The sequence below is a fragment of the Chrysochloris asiatica genome, unplaced genomic scaffold, assembly GCF_000296735.1.
Source record: "Chrysochloris asiatica unplaced genomic scaffold, ChrAsi1.0 scaffold00086, whole genome shotgun sequence".
NCBI classification, from domain to species: Eukaryota; Metazoa; Chordata; class Mammalia; order Afrosoricida; family Chrysochloridae; genus Chrysochloris; species Chrysochloris asiatica.
The window spans coordinates 5,628,145-5,642,822 of NW_006408604.1; positions in this window are offsets into that span (position 1 = coordinate 5,628,145).

The following is a 14,678-nucleotide window of genomic DNA, read 5'->3' on the forward strand; positions in this document are numbered from 1 at the left end:
TGTACTTGTTCCAACACAGATTTGTTTGTTCTTCCTGAAGTTCATGGTATTTTTAATATTCTTCTCCAACACCATAACTCAAATGCATCAATTCTTCTATGGTCTTCCTTATTCATTGTCCAACTTTCGCATGCATATGAGACTACTGAAAATGCCAAGGCTTGGGTCTGGTGGCCCTTAGTCCTCAAACTAACATCTTTTCTCTTAAACTCTTTAATGATGTTTTGTGCAGAATATTTGCTTAGTGTAATGCATTGTTTTATTTCTTGACTGCTACTGTCATGTGTGTTGATGGTGGAGCCAGAAGTCTTTGACAACGTCAATCTCTTCTCATTTATCATGATGTTATTTATTGGCCTAGTGGTGAACATTTTTGTTTTCTTCACATTGAAGTGCAATCCATACTGAAGGCTATAGTCTTTGATATTCATCAGTAAGTATTTTAAGTTCTGTGTGCTTTCAGCAAGAAGTTTGTATCCTCTATGATCCTGTATAGGGTTTCCAAGAAATGGCTGGTAGCTTAAAGCACTGACCTTGCTGTTAGCAGTCTAGTGCTTATCCTAGAATACCACACCAGGACTCCTATTTTACTTCACATAATTATAAGTTTAAACTTGCCTAAAAAAACAACGGAGAATTATTGTTGTTGTTGTTGTTAGTTGTCATAAGTCAATTTGGACTCATGGAGTATTAAGATATACTTTGAATTTTACTTAATTATTAAAAGAACAGATGTTTGTGCTAGAAAGAGATGACCTTTAATTATCTTAAAGAATGAAATATCTCCAATTATCTTAAAGAACATGGGATAAATTTAAATTTGAATTTGAAATTAGAAATGCTTTTCAAATATATTTTCAACACATGTAACACTTACTAATAAATATTTACAATAAGGAATCACTTTAGTGTTCTTTATAACTGAATGCTAGCTTGCTTCCACTATGTCCAATTATTGATTATTTTGCTTGCTAAAATCCTTCCAAGTGTGAAGATAAATGATTGAGTTCTTAATACATGTTTTTTATCAACAGTGGATTGATACCTACAAAGCTAGGCATAACAAAGAGAGACAAAAAAAAAAAAAAAAGAAAGAAAATATATGGTCAAGAAGTAATTATCAAAAATAGAGTTATCAGTCAAATTTTGTATTACACAAACTGACGCTATATATTATTCTTGTATCAATTGCTTGCTTGGGGAGATCCTGAAACAAAAGACAAGTAACATTACTGTTGGTGATATATACAAGAAAATAAGGCATCCATAGGAATAGAGTAACTGATGGGTGGTGGTGGTGGTAATGTGCCGTGGAGTCTGTTCCGACTCATAGCAACCCTGCACAGGGTTTCCAAGGCTGTAAATCTTTACTGGAGTAGAAAGTCTCATCTTTCTCCTGTGGAACTGCTGGTAGTTTTGAAATGCAGACCTTGAGGTTAGCAGCCTGACTCATAAATGATAAGAGTTCATTTATTCAACAAATACTTAACTAATGCCTAATATATGCCATGGAGACCTGGTTTAGCACTGTGGGCTAATGTGTTGGACTGCAAGACCAGTTTGGACTTCAAAGTCATCAGTTCAAGCTTGCCAGCTGCTCCTTAGAAGCCCTATACAAGGTCACTATGAGTTGGAACAGTCTCTACAACACTTAACAACAGCAGCAACATATGCCATGGGACCTTGTTGGTACAAATAGTTTGCACTCATCTACTATCCTACTTAAGAAGCCATGGTAGCGTAGTGGATTACAAACTGACCCACTAACCACAAAGTCAGCAGTTCAAATTTACCAACCGCTCCACAAGAGAAAGATGAGACTTTCTGCTCCTGTAAAGATTAACAGCCTCAGACACCCTATATAGGGTTGCTATGAGTCAGAACTGACTCAGTGGCACACAACCACCAACCACCACTATACTACTTATTCAATCTGTATGCTGAACAAATAATCTGAGAAACTGGATTATATGAAGAAGAACATGGCATCAAGACTAGATGAAGAGTGGTTAACTGCTTGAGATATGCAGATAACACTACCTTGGTTGCTGAAAGTAAAGAGAGTGGACAGATTTCATCTCTTGTATTTCAGACATATTATCAGAAGGGACCAGTCCCTGGAGAAGAACACCATTCTTGGAAAAGTAGAGGTCAGTGAAAGAGACAAAGACCCCTAACAAGATGGATTGGCACTGTGGCAGCAAAAATTAGGATTAAATATAACATTTGTGAAGATGGCACAGAATCAGGAAGTGTTTTGTTCTATGGTGCATAAGGTTGCTATGAGTCAGAACTGCCTCAACAGCACCTAACAACAACAACTTTTAGAGGTTGGCAGTTCAAAACCACCCAGTGACACCATGGAAGAAAGATCTGGCAATCTGCCAAGAAAACCTTATAGAACAGTTGTACTCTAATGTATGTGATTACCATGAATCAGAATTTATTTAGTGCCAATGAATCATTTTGTTTCAATATGTGCTGAGCACTGAGAAGTTCAGTAGAAGGGCATGATATTTCTGATATTGCAGGACATTTCAAATGGCTTGGATATATATTAGAGTTCAGTTGCAAAGAGCCAGCTACAAGAAAAAAAAGGGGTCAGATTCTGGATAAACTTTTTAACAGTTAAGCATTTAGGCTTTATTCTAAAAGCAACGAGGAGCCATGAAGTTTTAGAAAGAGCTTTACATTCTAGCTATAGCATGTAAAGAAACAAGACTGGATGCATATAGACTATTTAAAATGATTTCATATTGGAATGTTGCTGTTGTTGTTGTTGCTATGTGCCAGGGATTCTGTTCCAACTCATAGCGACCCTGTATAGGGTTTCCGAGGCTGTAAATCTTTACGGGAGCAGAAAGCCTCATCTTTCTCCTGCGGAGCAGCTGGTAGTTTGTAACTGCTGAACACTGAGATTAGCAGCTCAATTTGTAACCACATTACCAGAGCTTCTTATTATATTGGAAAAGTTCAGGGATAATTGGAGAGGGACTTCAATCCTGACTATTCAGGGTGATACTGTCCTTCCACAAAGTCCTGGTATGGCGCATTGAGTTAATGCACTTTGAACCACAAGATCAGTGGTTCAACCTTACCAGCTGCTCCTTGGAAATCCTGTACACGGTCACTATGTGTTGAAACTGACTCTACAACACTTACCAACAACAATAGTATCCTTCCACATTGCACCTGTATTTCCAATCTGGTAAGCAACACGCCCCATGGTTACTTTCTCTCACTTCATTCTAGAATGCTTTTCAACAGTGTCCACATTGATATATAAAAGCTTTGCTTTTTTAAGCATTATATGCTGCTGGTCATCAGGAAGAAACTGTAAAGTTTTAACTATTTGAATGACTAATAAAGTACAAGGATAAAATTCACTGCCATTGAGTCAATTTTGACTCATAGTGACCTTACGTAGGGCTACCAAGTCTGTAGCCCTTTACAGGAGCATACAGCCTTATCTTTCCCCCAAAAGGGTCACCGACTTAATGGTTAGCAGCCCAATTCTCAACCAACAGCACCACCAAGGATTGTTGTTGTTGTTGTTAAGTGCCATCGAGTTGGTTCTGACCTGCAGCAACCCTGTATAGGGTTTCCTAGGAGCAACTAGTGAGCTTGAACCACCAACCTTGTAGTTCAAACAACTTTGCAGTCTGACACATTAACCAACAGCACCACACCAGGTCTCCACCATCAAGAATAGGGTACCAAAAAATTGTCAAGAGTTCACAACAAAAGATGAGGTTATCATTCCGTAAAACAAACATGTTGGCCAGGACAAGAAAATGCATCTCACTGTGTTTGAAATTGTTAGATTCTCTTGATTGGTTTGTTTTTGTAAAAATGAATGCCTTTAAAGTATGCATGGTATTTCACATTGCCTTTGTCTGTTGTGGCTGCATGAAGATACCAAAATCTCTCCATATCAGACTAGTCTCTTTTTTAAATCTTAAATTACTCTAATATTCCCTACAAGAAATAGGTAAACACTGGTCTGCTAAGTGAAAGGTTGGCAGTTTGAACCAACCCAAGCAGCTTTGCTTACTGATTTGTTCCCACATAAATTATAACCTAAAGTCCTGGTGTGGTGCTGTGGGTAAATGCACCAGACTGCAAAGTCATTTGGACTGCAAGGTTGGTGATTCAAGCTCACCAGCTTCTCCTCAGAAACCCTATACAGGGTAGCAAGCTTTGGTAGCGTAGTAGTTATGAATCAGGCTGTGAACGGCAAGGTCAGCAGTTTGAAACTTCCAGCTGTTCTGCGGGAGAAAGACGAGGTGTTCTGCTCCCATAAAGATTTACAGCCTCGGAAACCCTGTACAGGGTTGCTATGAGTTGGAACCGACTCCACAGCACACAGCCACCACCACCATGGGTTGGAATTGACTCAACGGCACTTAACTACAACAGAGTCCTTATAGGGCAGTTCTACTCTGTCATATGGGGCCATTATAGGTCAAAATCAACCTAAGTGCACCTAACAACAATAACAACATCCAGATCCCAACAGACACAGCTATTTATGAGAGAATCTTGATTCCTGTAATAAATTACAGTGATTCAGGAAAAAGATTCTGGTGGCCACGTTAAGACAGTATCAAAGGGGATGATATTGTTACAAATGGCTCACCAAACAGGATGGTTTAAACTTGAAGATTGATGGGATTTAGAGACAAAGAAGGGGCAATGGCTCATCCCAATGCATACTTATTTGTTCCTAAATATTTATTAAAGGTATAATATGAGTAAGATACTGATAATAAACATATACTGAAGTAAAATCCTATATGGTCCCTGTCCTTATGGAGCTTGGACTTAGTGAAGGAGGGGAGGGAAAAGGGAATAGAAAGAAAATAAATTAACAACAACAAATGCAAGCTCATTAAATATTTTAATAAATGTTAGGAAGCAAATTAAGAGGGTGATATGAACAAGTGCAGCTTGGAAAGAGATTATTTTATAAAGTCAAGAATAGTGCTTCAGAGGAGTTGATGTTGGAGCTGAGACCTGAAGGATGGGAAGGAGATGTCCATGCAATGAACAGAGGAAGGAAGGAGACATCCATGCAGTGAACAGAGGAAGAGTGCTCCAGGCAGTTTTCTAAAATCCTGCAATGGAAAAGTACTTGGTATAGCTGAGGAACAGCCAAAAAGCTACACTGGGAAAACCTAGTATGAAGCAATGTTAGACAGTCAAGGTGGAGAGAATCAAGCAGATCTTTCTAGCCTTATAAACCATAATAAGAAGTTAGAACTTTTTAACAAAGCATAGTTTATTGAAGTGGAAAGTGACTTTGTTAATTTATCATTTTTAAAAATCACTTTGACACCTACATAATGACTGCATTAGAAGACAGTAGTGACAGAAGTCCAGAGATAGGTTAGAAAGTTTTTGCAGGAGACAATGAGGGAGATGAAAGTGCTTGATCTAGGATTGCAATGTTGTTGTTGTTAAGTGCCATGGAGTCGTTTCTGCCTCATAGCAAGCCAGTATACGATTTCTGAGGAGCAACTTGGAGTTCAAAGTGACCTTGTGGTCTAGTGCTTCATCCTATAGTGCCACACCAGTGGTGGTCAAGATTTAGTACATGAGTTCAAGGTATATGTTAGTATAAGAAGTAACTATTATAAAATCTGAAAGTAAAAAGGGTATTAAGCTAGTTTTCAAGTTTATGCTACTTATTTAGATTTGTCACTTAGATGATGAGACTAGTGAAGGAATTAATTAGAAGGCATGAATCAAAATTCTAATTTGAGATGTCGATCACATATCACTGAAGAATCCAGGCAGTTGATTTAATGCTATTGGAGTGCAAAGGACAAGTCTAGCCTACGGTGAAAGCAGGGAGTCATCAACATATAAAGAATACTTGGGGAAGAATTAACCAAAACAACAGAACAAAAATTGAGCCTCAAATTGAGTCATAAAGACACCAGACTATCAGAGAAGAAAATTTATGGGATTAAGGAATGAACATTTCTATAGGACAGGAAGAAAGCTTAAAGATTATGGTGCCAAGGAAACAAGATTGGAGGATATGTCAAGAGGAATTTTATGCAAATGAATGGTAAAAGATAATGCATAATAGAAAAGCTGTTGTTTCGTGTAACTGTGTGAATAGTAATAATACCACGTGCAAAGAGATAGAGCAAAGAAGGAGGGGTTGGTTTCAGATATAATGTACCTTTGTATTACTACTACTTTTAGCCAGTCCTTCTTGTCTGAATATATTGTATAAATTGAGAAATTAATGCACAATGAAACTGATTCAGCAATGAGGAAAGATGATGCCCTGCAGTGAGTGTCTCTGAGATCATGTAACATATATAAGGCTGGGAAGTAGTAACAAGAGAGAATCTTGAGCTGCCCTAAACTATGGAGAAATGCTTTGGGATGCTCTGTGTGAAGACAGTCACCAAAACAGTATGGACTTCACAAACTCAGTGCAAAGTAGTTATCATTTAGATGCTATCTTAGTCATTTAGTGCTGCTACAAAAGAAATACCACAAGTAGCCAAAAAAACACACCAAAAACAGAAATTTATTTTCTCATAGTTAGGAGAATTGTTACTCGGTGTCATTAAATTGGTTCTGACTCATAGCAACCTTATGTACAATAGAGTGAATCTCTGCCCAGTACTGAACTATACTCATAATCGTTCTATGTTTAAGCACCTTGAGGCAGCCACTGTATCAGTCCATCTCCTTGAGAATGTTCCTCTTTTTCCATGATCCTCTTGTGGCACTGTGGGTTCATGTGCAGAGTTGTTTGAAACACAGGGTCGTTTTGGTGGTTCAAGCTCACCAGCCACTCCTCAGAAGCCCTATACAGGGTCGCTATGCGTTGGAACCAACTTCATGGCACTTAACAAAAACACTATTTTACCAAGCATGATATCTTTTTCCAGTGACTGGTCCCTCCTGAAATCATGTCTAAAGTAGAGAGATAAAGTCTGCCATTCTCCCTTCTAAGATGTATTCTGGGTGTACTTCTTCCAAAACTGTTCATTCTTCTGATAGTCCATAATATATTCAAAAATTTTTGGCAACACCATAACTCAAATGCATCAGTTCTTCAGACATTCTTATTCATTGTCCAAATATTGCATGCATATCCGGTGACTGAAATACCATGGCTTAGGTCAGATGAACAAAGATGCCATTTGTCCTTAATTGACATCTTTGCTTTTGAACGTTTTACAGTTCTTTTGTAGCAGATTAGCCCAATGCAATGTGTCATTTGATTTCTTAACTTCTGCTTCTATGACATTGATATGGATCCAAGTAAAATTATATCCTTGAAAACTTCAACATTCTCTTCATTTTTCATGATGTTATTTATCCAGTTGTAAGGATTTTTTTCTCTGCATCAAGCAGTATAGAAATATGAAACCAAGCTAGCAAGTTTAAAACCTAGTAGAACAACACATATTAGCTCCCAAAGAGTAAAAAGAATCCTCTATTCTCTGATACTATCTGGGTAGTGGCTCAGCCCTCCAAACGTTGGGTGTTGGCTATGATCTTTGGATTCTGGAGGAGGTCTTTTGACCTTGAACTTAAATGCTGCCTTCCATATCCACTGGGATAACAACTATTCCTTGGCTTTGATCAGCTCCATTCTCCTAAACCAAATGAGTGGCAGCCCACTCCCTCAACCATGACAAGGCCTGTTCTTCTGCCCTTTGGATATGGCAGCCCCATCTCCACAGCATCAGATTCATTGTGGAGCTGACATTCATAAACAGCAGGCTAACACTCTGTAACCAAGTTGGTGAAGATTTGACTCTTTGAAACCAAGAAGATTGTAGCCCCACCCTTTGAGACACAGAAGGCTGTTCTTCTACTCCTTGAGACTACAGAGGCTTTACTTACCAGGCTCTTTGATTCTTCAGCTTCTGCTTCCTGTTTCCTTGGTCTCACTGTCCTTCAGTCCTCTTGGGTCAGCCTGGCCTCTGCTCTGTTCATGCAGTTTTACAATGATTTTCAGCTCTATCAATAAGTGCCCAAAGCCGCCCCACTCCACTAGTAAGCCTCAACACAAAGACACTCAGTTCTCTTGCTCCCTGGAAAAGCAAGTCAACAAGAACATGGATGCCTGCATTCTTCCAGGAAACCCCCTACCCCAAAGCACTCAGCTGTCTTTATCACTGGGTTGGCTGCCATGCTATCTTGCTCCGCTCTTCTAGTTCTGCTTCTGCCATTTCTCTGCTGTTGCTTCTCACTATCTGCTACATCTTCAGTGTTACATTTCTCCTCACTTCCTTCTGAGCCTTCATCAGCTTTGCCTTGATGTTCACAATTCCAACAGTCTTTTAAAGGCAATTTAAGTTTTTACTTTTGTTGTTTTTGTTGTTGTTAAGTACCATTGAACCCATTTCAACTCAAAATGACCTATGCACAACAGAGCAAAACACTGTTCATTTCTGCTGCCCTCATGATTGTTGTTATTTAAATCCATATTTGATCCATTGCATCAATTAATTTCAATGGGAATGTTCCTCTTCTTTTCTAACTTTACCATGATGTTCTTCTTCAGAGAGTAATCCCTCTTGATACCATGTTAGAGTAATGAGAGACAAAGTCTCACCATCTTTGCTTCTAAAGAACATTCTGTTTATACTTCTTCCAAGAGTTTTACTTGTTCTAATGGCAGATGATACAACCTTGCATGCTGAAAGTGAAGAGGACTTAAAACATTTACTGATTAAGGTCAAAGAGCACAGCCTTCAGTATGAATTACATCTCAATGTAAAGAAAACAAAAATCCTCATCACTGGACCAATAAACAACATTCTTATCAATGGAGAAAAGATTGAAGTTGTCAAGGACTTCATTCTTCTGGATCAACTATCAACATTCACAGAAGCAGCAGTCAGGAGATCAAATGACATATTGCATTAGGCAAATCTGTGGCACAAGATTTTTTTAAAGTATTGAGGAGCAAAGATGTCAGCTGGAAGACTAAGGTGCGCCTGACCCAAGCCATGGTTTTTTCAATAACCTCACATGGATGCAAAAGCTGGACAGTGAATAAGGAAGACCATAGAAGAATTGATGCCTTTGAGTTGTGGTGTTGGAGGAGAATACTAAAAGTGCCATGGGCTGCCAAAAGAACCAATAAATCCTTTTTGGAAGAAGTGCCAAGCAGAGTGCTCCTTGGAGGCCAAGATGGCCAAACTTCGTCTCTCATACTTCAGACATATTATCAGGAGAGACCAATCACTGAAGAAGGATATCATGTTTGGTAAGGTGGAGGGTCAGAGAAAAAGAGGAAGACCCCCAACGAGATGGATTGGCCAGTGGCAGCATCAATGGACTTAAGCGTGGCAACAGTAGTGAAGTTGGCCCAGGATCGGGCAGTGTTTCGTTCTGTTGTGCATAAGGTTGCTATGAGTTGGTACCGATTCAATGGCACCTAACAACAACAACAAACGGCAGTTCATTGGATTTTCAATAGTTTTTGCCAGCGTAATAATCTAAATACATCAGTTCTTCTACAGTCTTCTTTATTCATTGTCCAACTATCACATACATATTCAGTGATAGAATATATATGTACCATGGCTTGGCTCAGGGACACTCTAGTTCTCAAAGTGATATCTTTGCTTGTTAACATTTTAAAGATGCTTATTGCCGCAAATTTGTCCAATGCAATACATCTTTTGATTTCTTGACTGTTGATTACATAAATGTTATTTGTGGATCCAAGCACAATGAAGTCTTTGACAATTTCAGTCTTTTCTCCATTTATCATGATGTTATTTGTTGGTCCAGTCATGAGCATTTACTTTGCATTGAGGTGCAATCCATATTGAAGTCGGTACTTTTGATCTTCATCAGTATGTATCTCAAGTCCTCCTTGCTTCCAGCAAGCAAGGTTATATCATTTACATATCACAGATTGCGAATGAGTTTTCCTCCAATCCTGGTGCCACTTTATATAATCCAGCTTCTTAGATTATTTGTTCAATTTACATTTTGAGCAATATGTAGTTTCTTCAAGGCATGTAGAGTTTTACTAATAGGCATCATAAAATTCTTCCAACCTGGACTCATTATCTAATCCAACATGGCTTCTACATTTTAGATATCTGTTAAAGCAACAACCTACTCTAAGTACTCAAGCCATATTTAGCTGAGAACATGGAGCAAGGAATATCATTACTGCCATAAGATAGATCTTGACTAAAGGAAGAGAATGCCAAAAAATATATATTTACCTGTGCATTACTGACTATGCAAAGGCTTTCTACTATATCAATCATGACATGCTATGGATAACATTGTGAAGAATTGGTTTTCCAGAACACTTAGTTGTGCTTGTGAGGAACCTGTACACAAACCAAGAGGCAGGTGTTCAAACAGAACAAAGGGACACTAAGTAGTTTAAAATTGGAAAAGGTGTGCTCCAGGGTTGTATTATTTCATTATATTTATTCAATCTGTTGAGCAAATAATCTGAAAAGCTGGATTATATGAAGAACATGGCATCAAGATTAGAGAAGACTCATTAACACCCTGCTTTATGCAGATAACACAACCTTGCTTGCTGAAAGTAAATAGGGATTAAAATACTTACTAATGTAGATCAAAGACCACAGCCTTCAGAATAGGTTGTAAATGTAAAGAAAACAAAAATCTTCACCACTAGACCAATAAAGAGCATCATGATAAATGGAGAGAAGATTGATTTTTGATTGGATCTATTAGCATCACACATGGAAGCAGCATTCAAGAAATCAAATGACACATTGCATTAGACAAATCTGCAGGACATGACCTCCTCAGGGTGTTCAAGTGCAACAATGTCAATTTGTGTGTGACCCAAAGGTGTTCCTGACCCAAACCATGGTATTTTCAACACTTTCATATGCATGTTAAACTTGGACAATTAATAAAGAGGACCATAGAAGAATTGATGCATTTGAGTATGATGTTGGAGAAGAATATAAGAAATACCATGGACTTCCAGAAGAACAAAGAAATCTGTGTTGGGAAAAATACAGCCAGAATGCTTCTTAGAAGCTAGGATGGCAAGACTTCATCTTTCATGCTTTGGACCAGTCCATTGAGAAGGATATCATGCTTAGTAAAGTGGAGGGTCAACAAAAATTGAAGATCCCCACAAGCACAGTAACATCAGCAATTGGCTTAAAAATAGCAACTGTGAGGATAGTGCAGGACTGGGTGGTGTCTTATTCTAGAGTTCATTAGGTCTCTATGAGTTGGAACTGACTCAACAGCATGTAAGAACAACTACTCCCAAAACAAACAAACAAACAAAAATCAAAGTGGATGACTTCTAGAAACCAATTTATTATCTCATAATTTAAGAGACCAGTAGTCCAGGTTCTATCACGCTTCTGTCAGTTTGCAAAACACTGGTGAAGTGTATGCTTCTGTGATACTGCAAGTTATGCCACCAGTATTTTAAATATCAGAGTGTTACCCATGATGGACAGGTTTCAGTAGAGCTTTCAGACTACGACAGACTGAGAAGAAGAAGATGCAGACCATTTATGAATGGTTAATCACTGAAAACATTATGAAGAACACCAGAATATTGTCAGATATAGTGCCAGAAGATGAACCACTCAGGTTGAAAGGCACTCAAAATATGACTGGAGAAGAACTACCTCCTCAAAGTTGAGTTGACCAGGAGAACGCAAGTGGAGTAAAGCTTTTGGGGTCTTCATTTGCTGATGGAGCATAACTCAAAATGAGAAGAAATAACTACAAACATCCATTAATAATCAGAACATAGAATGTACAAATTGTGAAACTAGGAAAATTGGAAGTTATCAAAATTTAAATGGAACACATAAAGATTAATATCCTATGCATTAGTGAGTGGAAATTGACTGATCATAGCTATTTTGAATCAGATAATGTTATGGTTTATTATGCCAAGAACAAATGATTCAAGAAAAATAGTGTTGGGTACATGACAAAAAAAGAGCATTTTAAGATTTTTATTGAAGTGTGATTCTGTCTGTGATCCAGTAATACCCATATACCTATAATGATGACCAATTAATACCACAATTATTCAAATTTATGCACCAAACACAGTCAGTGTGAATTAGAAGAATTCTACCAACTTCTTCAATGTGAAATTGATCAAGCAGGCATTCAAGATGTATTGATAATTACTGATGATTAGAATTATCAAACTGGAAACAAAAAAGAATTATCAGTAGTTGGAAAATATGGCCTTGGTGGTGGAAATGATCCTAGAGACCCCTTAATAGAATATTGCAAGATCAATGACTTATTCATTGCAAATACTTTTTTTCACAAAGCATAAACCTTGATTATACACATGGACCTCACCAGATGGAATATATAGGAATCAAGTTGACTACATCTATGGGAAGAGACCATGGAGAAAGTCAATATCATAAACCAAAACAAGGCCTGGAGCAAACTGTGCAACAGACCATCAGTTACATGTATGCTAGTTCAGACTGAAGCTGAATAACATTAACAATAATTCCACAAGAATCAAAGTGTGATCTTGAATATATCTTTCCTGAATTTGGAACCATCTTAAGAACAGATTTGATGTATTAGACACCAGTGAACAAAGACCAGAAGAGTTGTGGTATAACATCAAGAACATCATACATTAAGAAAGCAAAAGGTCGGTATAAAGATAGAAAAAGAAGAAAAGACCAAAATGGATATCAAAAGAAATTCAAACTTACTCTTGAGTGTAGAGACGCTAAAGCAACTAACTAGAAGGAAAAATGAAGTAAAAAAGCTGAACAGAAAATTTCAAAGAGCAGATTGAGAAGAAAAAGTCAAGTACTATAATGACATATGGAAAGACCTGGAGTTAGAAATCTAATAGGAAAGAACACACTCAACACTTCTCAAGCTGAAAGAACTGAAGAAAACCTGAAACCTCAATGGTTCTATGGGTAAAATATATCACTCTTCAAAATGCAAAGTTGTCAGTTTGTCATACTGTGGTGGCTTGAATGTTGCTGTGATGCTGGAAGCTATGCCACCAGCATTTTAAATACCAGCAGGGTCACTCATGGTGAACAGGTTTCAACAGAGCTTCCAGACTAATATGTCATAATAAGAAGAGGAGGCAGTCTACTTCTGAGTGTTTAATTTCTGAAAATCTTATGAATAGCAGCAGAATATTGTCAGATATAGTGCTAACAGATGAGCCACTCAGGTTGGAAGGCACTCCAAATATGATTGGGAAAGAGTTGTCTCCTAAAAAGAGTTGACTATGATGGTGTAAAAAGAATAAAGTTTTGGGGACCTTCATGTGATGATAGGGCACAACTCAAAATGAGAAGAAACAACTGCAAACATCCACCAACAATCAGAACATGGAATATACAAGATATGAATCTAGGAAAATGAAATGTTGTCAGAAACGGAAATGGGATGTATAAAGATTGATATTCTAGGCATTGTTTTTGTTGTTGTTGTCAGGTGTCTTCAAGTCATATCTAGCTCATAACTAGCCCATACACAACAGAACCAAACACTGCCCAATCCTGCACCATCCTCACAATTATTGTTACACTTAAGCCCATTGTTGCTGCCACTGTGCCATATCATCACTTTAGAGGTCTTCCTCTTATTTGCTGACCCTCCACGTTACCAAGCATGATGTCCTTCTCCAGGGACTCCTCGTTCCCAATAGCAACTACGAAGTATAAATGGAGAAGTAGGCATTAGTGAGCTGGAATTCATTGGCATTGGTCATTTTGAATCTGATAGTCATATGGCTTACTATGCTGGTGACAATAAATTCCAGAGGAATTTATGCAGCACATTCATTGTCAGAAAGAACATTTAAGATATATCTTGAAGTACAATGCTGTCTGTAATAGGATAATATCCATATGACTACAAAGTAAACCAGTTAATACCATTATTATTCAAATTTACACACCAATCACTAAAGCTAGTGATAAGGAAATTGAAGAACTTTACCAACTTCTTCATTGTAAAAGTGATCAAACATATAATCAAGATGTATCGGTAATTACTGGTGATTGGAAAGTGAAGAAACAAAGAGGAAGGATCAGTAATTGGAAAATGTAACCTTAGTGATAGAAATGATGCTGAAGATCACATGATAGAATTTTGCAAGACCAATGACTTATTCATAGCAAATACATTTTTAAAACATCATAAAAGTTGACTATATACATAAACCTCATCAGATGAAATACACAGGAACCAAAGTTACTACATCTGCAGAAAGAGAAGATGGAAAAGCTCCATATCATCAGTGAAAACAAGGCCAGGGACAGACTGTGGAACAGGCCATCAATTACTCATATGCAAATTCAAACTAAAGCTGAGGAAAATGAAAACAAGTCCACGAGAGCCAAAATATGACCTTGACTATATCCCACCTGAATTTAGAGATCATCTGAAGAAAAGATTTGATACATTAGACACTAAAGACCAAAGACCAGAAGAGTTGTGGGATGACATCAAGAATATCATACATGAAAAAAGCAAAAAGTCATTGAGAAGAAAAGAAAGAAGGAAAAGGTCAAAATGGATGTCAGAAATGACACTGAAACTTGCTCTACAGAGTAGAGATGCTAAAGCAAATTGAAGAAATTAAGAGGACCAGGGGCTGAACAGAAAATTTCAAAGATCAGCTTGAGAAGAAAAAGCCAAATATT